Raw genomic sequence first — 8,190 nt, 5'->3', positions numbered from 1 at the left:
TTATGAGAAAGATCTAGGAATCATAGTGCACTCATCACTATCAAGCTTAGTGTTCAGAAGCCATTACTAACAGAATGTTTGGTTATATAGTGCCCTGATGTGTGGAGTACAAGTCACAGGAGGTTCTGCTCAAGATTGATAACACACTGGTGAGGCCTCATCTGGAGTCCTGTCTGCAGTTTTGGTCTCCAGGCTACAAAAAGAACATAGCAGCACTAGAAAGGAGAGGAGCGACTAGGCTGATTCAGGGCTACAGGGCGTGAGTTATGAGGAAAGAGTAAAAGAGCTGAGTCTTTTCAGTTTAAGCAAGAGGAGGTTAAGAGGAGACATGATTGAAATGTTTAAAATTATGAAGGGAATTACTGCAGTGAGTTGAGACTGTGACTTTAAAATACGTTCAGGAAGAACACGTGGATTTAGTTGGAAATTTGTTAAGGGTAAATTTCACACAAATATTAGGAAGTTTTTCTTCACAAAGAGAACCATAGACACCTGGAATAAGTGACAAAGTAGCGTGGTAGACAGAATGACTTCAGGAATCTTCAAAACTAGGCTTGGTGTTATTTTGGAAGGGTTATGTGGATTGGATTGGTGAACTTTGTTGGACTGAATGGCCTGTTCTCATCCAGATGTACACTTTGCTGATTTACGAGTGTACAGCTTCATACAGTTCTAGTGCTCTCATTAAATTTGCGGATGATACAATGGTGGTGGGTCTCATCAGCAATAAGGTCAGCTGACAAATTGGAGACCCAGCAACAGTCTGTCTCTTAATGTGGATAGGATGATTGTTGACATCAGGAAGGCCAATGCTGTGCACACCCCACAGCACATTGAGGGCTCTGCACTGGAACTGGTCAAGAGCACCAAATTTCTGGGTGTGCACCTGACAGCTGATCTTACTTGGTCAATTAACAGGACCGCCATAGCCAAAAAGATGCAGTAGTATCTCCATTTCCTTCCTTCAGCAGCTGATGAAGGCATGGCTACCTCCCGCCATCCTCAACAGATTCTACATTCAGAGCATCCTGACCAGCTGCATCTCAGTCTGGCTTGAGAATTGAAGTGTCTCTGACCAGGACCTACAATGGGTAGTGCACACAGCTGAAAAGAACATTGGAACCTCTCTGCTCTCCATTAAAGAGATCTTTATAAAGTGTTGCATCCGCAAAGCCTATGGCATTGTGAAGTACCGCTCCCAGTCTCTTTCTCCTACTTCCATCTGGCATCTGTAGCATCGGAACTAGTTCTGCCAGATTCTGCTTCTACTCCTTGGCTGCCCAGACCCTGAGCTTTGTGCTGCCCCCCTGCCCTCAGATCTGCTCATAGTAACTTATTTATATGCAGTACATTTGTTACACTTGTTACTACTGTTGTTTTTTAACTTTAGTTGTTATTGTTTATTTATTTATTACTATATATTTCAAATTACTAATATCTATTCACTTATCTATTATTTATTTATCTATTTATAGTATAGTATTATTCTGTACTTATCTTGCACTTGTCCTGTGTTTATGTGTATTTGTTGCACCGTGGTCATTTCGTGCCACTGTATGGTGCAACACAACGTTTGGATGGTATGACAATAAAACCACTTGACCTGACTCACTCAATTTTAAGACACAGAACATATCTGTTGGGGACACATGTGGCACTCAAGCACACCTACGCACCTGCATACTGGTTTTCAGTTCACTAAACACCTCACTGTGGGACAAAACTGGATCATTTCTGCAGATTTGGAGAAAAAGTATCCATTATATGTTGATAATGACGATCCGAGTCTTCTGAATTTCTGAGTTCTTAGTGCAAGATTGGGGTGCAATTACCTTTGATATTTTGAGTGCAATTTTAAAAACGAATAATAAAAACAGTAAACAAAATTACATGGACATTTGATTTAAAGCAACATTCAAACAGACCCGTAAGACTTTATGTTTGTAATATTTACTTTTTTAATCTATGAATTGAAAAAAGAACAGATGACATAGACAGTAAATTACAACAGCAGTAGAAGGCTTAGTGACAGTGCCGTCATAAAGAAAAAATCACCCATCTTTTGGTAAAACCATGTCAGTACCAATAATGGAATTTTTAGCATTTTGGGGACAAGGAAAACTGAAGTGGAGATATCTTTTAGCAGCATCCTTTATCTTTTCATTTCTCAAGCTATAAATCATAGGGTTCGCCATTGGCATTAAAAAGTAATTCAAACCCCCGACAAAGATTCGCCCATCATACGAGAGACTTTGAATATTGTACACTGCATGTGCAATGGAGGCAGAAACATAATGCACTGACACTACGGTAGCATGAGAAAAGCACATTGAAAAGGCTTTTGATAGACCCTCCGTTGTTTTAAGTTTTAGAACAGAATTCACAATTCTAGCATATGTCCACAGTACAAAAAGTAAGGGTACGTAATTCCCAAACATAGCAACTCCAGATGCAGAGTTGGCATAAAAAGAAATGTCAGTACAAGCCAGGGCAATAACAGTTGAAAAGTCACAAAAACAGTGCATGACTTTGTTTGAACCACAATAAGGCAGGTTAATAATTAAAACTAAGAACACAAATGGCATAAAAAATCCAAGTGCTAATACTATTGACAGTATGAACATGCATTTTTTGAAATCTATAATCACATTATAATGCAGTGGCTTAACAACAGCAATGTATCGATCATACGCCATCGCTGCCAACAAGTAGTTTTCTGTTGTCCCAACTGATACTACGAAATACATTTGGGCAAAGCAACCAGCAAATGAGATGATTTTGTTATATGCAGAAAGCACCGCCAGGAGTTTTGGAATAATTGCTGTTGTCATCAGTATGTCTAGCAGGGATAAATTACAAAGAAAAAAGTACATGGGTGTGTGAAGCCGTTGATCCAGTGAAACCAGAAGGAGGATAAGAAAATTAGCCGTAAGTGTGATTAACAGCAACAGAAGGCATCCAACAAAGAGAAGTATCTTGTAGTCCAGGAGGCCCGGGAAACCCACCAGCTCAAATTCTGTAAGGGATGCAGGTTTTGATCCATTAATTTGCATATCTCTGAGTGCAGGCTGGAAAAAAAACAGACAGATGAAATCAAACATAACTTAATATTATGCACTCATTGCAATCAAGCTCCAGCCTCACTGGGTGACGTGTTTGGGAAATGCATCAAGTTAACATCATTCTGGACAAAACTCTCTGAATGTCTATCAGACAGCCTTGGTATCACAATCATTCCTAACCCATTAACAGCTGTGTTGGCCCAGATGTTCATTAACAGCATGTCAGGGTGAACTGCGGAGTTTTGGAAAAGAAAGAAGGGCCAACACTGCAAATACTGACTCTTTGCATAAACTTAATGTAATTGTCAATAAAAGCCTTTGAAACTTATGAAATGCTTGTAATTTTACTTCAGTATACCACAGAAACATCTGACTAAAAGATCTAAAAACACTGAAGCAGCAACCTTTGTGAAAACCTAAGCTTGTGTCATTCCCTAAACTTTTGGCCACGACTGCATAGTAAAACATTTTCCTCTTAAATTCAAGGTTACCAATTTATTCACAGTCTGGTGTACACTGTTTGAGTCTCATGTGGGTGATCCAATTCTGAAAACGCAATGATACCAATTGTATTGTATTAGTATCGCTTAACTTTCACAAACCTACTTAATCTACTTAGGGTCATGTGCTGACCTCCCTTCAGTTCTTCTTGTTTACCTATGACTGTGTGGCCAGACACAACCACAGCTTCATCATTCAATTTCCTGATATCACCTCCATCATAGACATGATCACCAACAAAGATGAGGCAACTTACAGAAAAAAGATCTATCAGCTGAATGAGTGATGCCAGAACTGCAAAAACCAAGAGATATAGAAAGCAAAAGGCAAACCACACTTATCGCTACATCAAAGAAAGATGCTATGGAGATGGTGAGCAGCTTTGAATTTTTTGGAGTGACCATCACTTAAGTGGCCACAACACATTTTGGCTTTTGTCACGAATGCTCACCAATTTCTGCTTTTTCAGGCATGCAAGGAAAGTGCAAATTTCTATTCTATCTTTTTTCATGAACGTCTACAGGTGCACGGTGCACTCACATCCGAAGACAAATACAAATATATAAATATATACATGTAAATATAAACAGGTTTGAGTATCCCCAATCTGCAATGCCTGGGACCAAAAGTATATAGGATATTTTTGGATTCTGGAGTATTTGCATATACATAATCATAATCTTTAGTAAGGAGATGCAGCCAAACCAACTAAATGATGACTCATGTGAATAATAATTCATATCAATGAGCAGTTACTATATTGTGTGTTGACATGATACACATATTAAACCTCAGAAGTGATGAATATGATGTACAGACTCTTGTTGGTAGCAGGGACATTGCTGCGTATTTGCACTAAAGAACTTTTTTGATTTTTTGTCAGTTTATGTCAGGAATCCATTCTCACTTCTCAGGGAACTGGCTGACAGGGCAGGAATATCTCAGCTAAGAATATCTCAGTGTCCAGTTTTAATAATGTAATCAGAGCAACTTACTGAAGTCATGTTGCAATAAGTGAGAATGAAGCTGCCTTTATTAACTATGAGTAATCTATTAATGCACAAGTCATGTGCAATTTTTAAAGGTGCCGTGCATCCGTGCAGTTATCATGTTGCTGTACGGGGGGGTGCAAAGCTTTGTGAAGTGTCTCTTATTGTTATTATTATTATGAGAGATTCATTAAATAATTAAAAACTGTACTATTACTATTATTATTGTCATTATCATTATTATTATGAGAGATTCAAGCTATAGAAATCAATAAAATATGTTATTATTGCTATTATCATTACATTTAAGGCAATGAGTGGTTTAACATAAAAATAAAATATATAATGGTTATTATTTTGACTATTATTATTATTACTATTATTACTGATTATTATTGAGTTTAAGTCAATACATTTGTTCATGCTATATTAATAAAATAATATTATTATCTTGTTCAAGGCATTGCAGGAGTTCTAGCTATATAAATAAAAAAATATGTTACTATTGCTATTATTACTATGTTAAAGGCAATGCAGGGGTTCAAGATATATAAATAAAATATATAATGATTATTATTATTACTGATTATTATTGTGTTTAAGGCAATGCAGTTGTTCATGCTATATTAAAAAAATATTTTGTTTAAAGAACTGCATTAGTTAAAGTTATATAAACAAAAAATACACAATTATTTTGTTTAAGACAATGCAGTTGTTCTTGCGGTATTAAAAACAAAATAATATTATCTTGTTCAAGGCATTTCAGGATTTCAAGCTATATTAATAAAAAATATAATATTATTTTTGTTATTATTAATATTATTAGACATTGCAAGGGTTCAAGCTACAAATAAAAATCTTTAATAATAACTACTATTGCGTTTCAGGTAGTGCAGTTGTTCATGTTACATAAATTAAAAATATTAGTAATATAATAATTCTGTTGTAGGCATTGCAGGGGCTCAAGATACAATATATAAATAAAAATGTATTATTTTTATTGGTACTGTGTTAAAGCATTGCAGGAATTAGATCTACTTAAAACATACATTATTATTATTATTGTTATTAAGTTTCTGCCTTACTGGTCCATATTCTCAGGTTTTTGCCCGTCCTCTACAAATTCACTTCAGTTTCCCCCCATAGCCTAAACTTGTGCACGTTAGGTTTTTTAAAGCGTAGCAGAGTGAGCGCAGTGATGGACGTGTTTGTCGAGCTTCTGCCTCACACCTCATGCTGGGACTGTGTCTTTGTATTCTGTTCTTGTGATCAAACTATTGATTTCAAAGAATGGATGGCAGATTTAGAGTTGTTACTTAGAATTTAATTAAACTTTTAAAAAAGACATAGTTTCTTCAAATATATTCATAAGGAAAGTTGTTCATATTTATTCACTTAGTGTGAAGGGTGACATAAAGAAAAAAAGACCAGGACCTGAAGCCATTAATGCTGCCAGTGTAGCCTGTAGCTGTGGCAGTGACTGCAAGAATAATTTTAGAAGACTGAACATGGATCATGCAAAGCTTTGCTCATCTTCTCAGTTACGTAGGCCATAAAAACTTTAAATGTTTGATGAAGAGAGGAGAATGTTCAGTTTATCAAGCTAGTTTCTTGGTTATATCCTTATCCAGACCTTCATAATTGCAGCAGAGTGGGAGATGCCATGCTGTAATTGTGATATGGCCCACATATTGACCGATATCTGGCTGCCATTGCTGTCTGGTTGATATTAGGTGGTATCTCTCAGGTATTTCTGTTGCTACTGTAAAAGTTTTTGTTCTCAGCTTCACTTTGTAAGTTGTAAATGGAAACACAGGTTTAGTGTAGTTTAACAATATGCTAAATATTACATCTTTTCATCATAAAATCTCATACTTACAGCGCAGAGGGTTCTGGTCAGAAATGTAGACACCAGTATTTAGTTACATGTAGAGTGTTCATTTTTCTTTGTAATTTGTTCTTATGAGAATTCTGCATCACCAGCCACTTGTATGCCTCTTTTCTATCCTTTTTTTATTGATTGTGCTCTTTTTAAGGATCCATATTAATCTCAGTTGAATATGAAAAGGGAATACGCACTGCAGAAGTTTCCATCAATTAACAAGATTCTCACTACTTCAGGGACCTTCAGTGTGTGACATTTTATTGAAACAGAACAACAAGTGTCATTCACACAGATGGAATTATTAGCAGTTCTACAGAAATGTGACTTTTCTGGTGTAACGTTCACTTTTTCATTGAAATCATTTGTCTGTATTACAGCTAACATGCATAATGAACATTAATTAAACTGCAACAATTTTATAGTGCAACAGCATTAATTCCTTTCAACAACAGTTTTCTTTTCTCACATTTAGCCTGCCTAGTAGGAGTTACACACTTACACACTGAAAATCATCAAATCATCAAACTTCAATATTTCTTTGTAAGAGTCTCACCTCTAGTCTTGTGATCTACTCAATGACTCTGGTGAGCCCGGTGTGGGCGGCAGATTCTCTGAAAGCGGGGCAACTGTTTTGCGATTGTCAGATCGATATCCAGGCTTCAGTTATATTTTCTGTTTTGTGACGTAAACACAAAATATCCTAAATTATACCAGCAGGCTGTGGAAAAAAGTAGCAGCAAGGCCAAGACTGTCGTTCTCCTTCTCCACTTCATCCAAAATACTGCCAAGGTCTTGGTCTTGAACGTTTTTGAAATATGAGTTTTCACAAACATAATCATTGTGTTATGCACTTTATTGAGCTCATTGAATGACTTTAACGTCTCAAATGAGTCCACATTCCACGCTTTGTTTTTTTTGTGAAGAATATAATTTATCTGGAAGCTGTCTAAAGTGTAATTGGTGCCCTGCAACTACAAATTTAATTCATTGAGTTTGTGAAACATGTCACTGTGGTAGGCAGTTTTCTTGAGGATGTTGTTAAACTCATGAGAGAGATGATTCTTTTTTTTTCCTTCAAGATTATGTCATCCCATCTTGCAGGTCAAACACCATGAAAACGTACATGGATTCCTGAACAGGCCTCCTGTCAGGCCCAAAACGAGGGGCAAAAAACACAGGGAGCCAAGAATATTAGGCCAAACAGGTGAGGTGGTAAGGATTGTTGGCTCCCTAATAGGTCAGTTTTTGAGTATTATTGCCATTCCAGGCGTGAACCACATTGGGCTTTCTTCTCTTTAACACTAGAATTACCAGAGCCTACGAAAAAACTCGTAATTCCGTCCCACCTTAAACTGCTTCTTAAATCCCTTCACGCCTCTCCGCCAGCGTCCTTTGTCTTCTAAATGTGCTGATAAAGAGAAGCTAGGAGCAGCCGGCTATTCCACCCCCCCACCAATTTAGAACGTGCACGAACTTCTCTCAGCTCATTCCTTGATTGAGTATCTGGGAGTGAAGTGGAATTTTAGAGTGGAAATAATAGATTGTTGTTTGGAACACACGCATTTCATGTCTGTTCCGTTTCTACAGTAATCTGTGTCAACACATTGTTAAAACAGAAACGTTTTTTTATATTCTAGTAGTAGATGACAAAATGTAGGCATAAACTATATAGTGTATGAAGCCTGAAGTCCAAATAGCAAAGAAACATTTTCACAAGAATAACACAATTGCGCTTTTATTCAAAAATATAACT

This window comes from Polypterus senegalus, chromosome 2 (genome assembly GCF_016835505.1).
Source record: "Polypterus senegalus isolate Bchr_013 chromosome 2, ASM1683550v1, whole genome shotgun sequence".
Lineage (NCBI taxonomy): Eukaryota > Metazoa > Chordata > Cladistia > Polypteriformes > Polypteridae > Polypterus > Polypterus senegalus.
The sequence above is the reverse complement of the archived record's forward strand: the minus strand, read 5'-3'. Positions refer to the sequence as shown.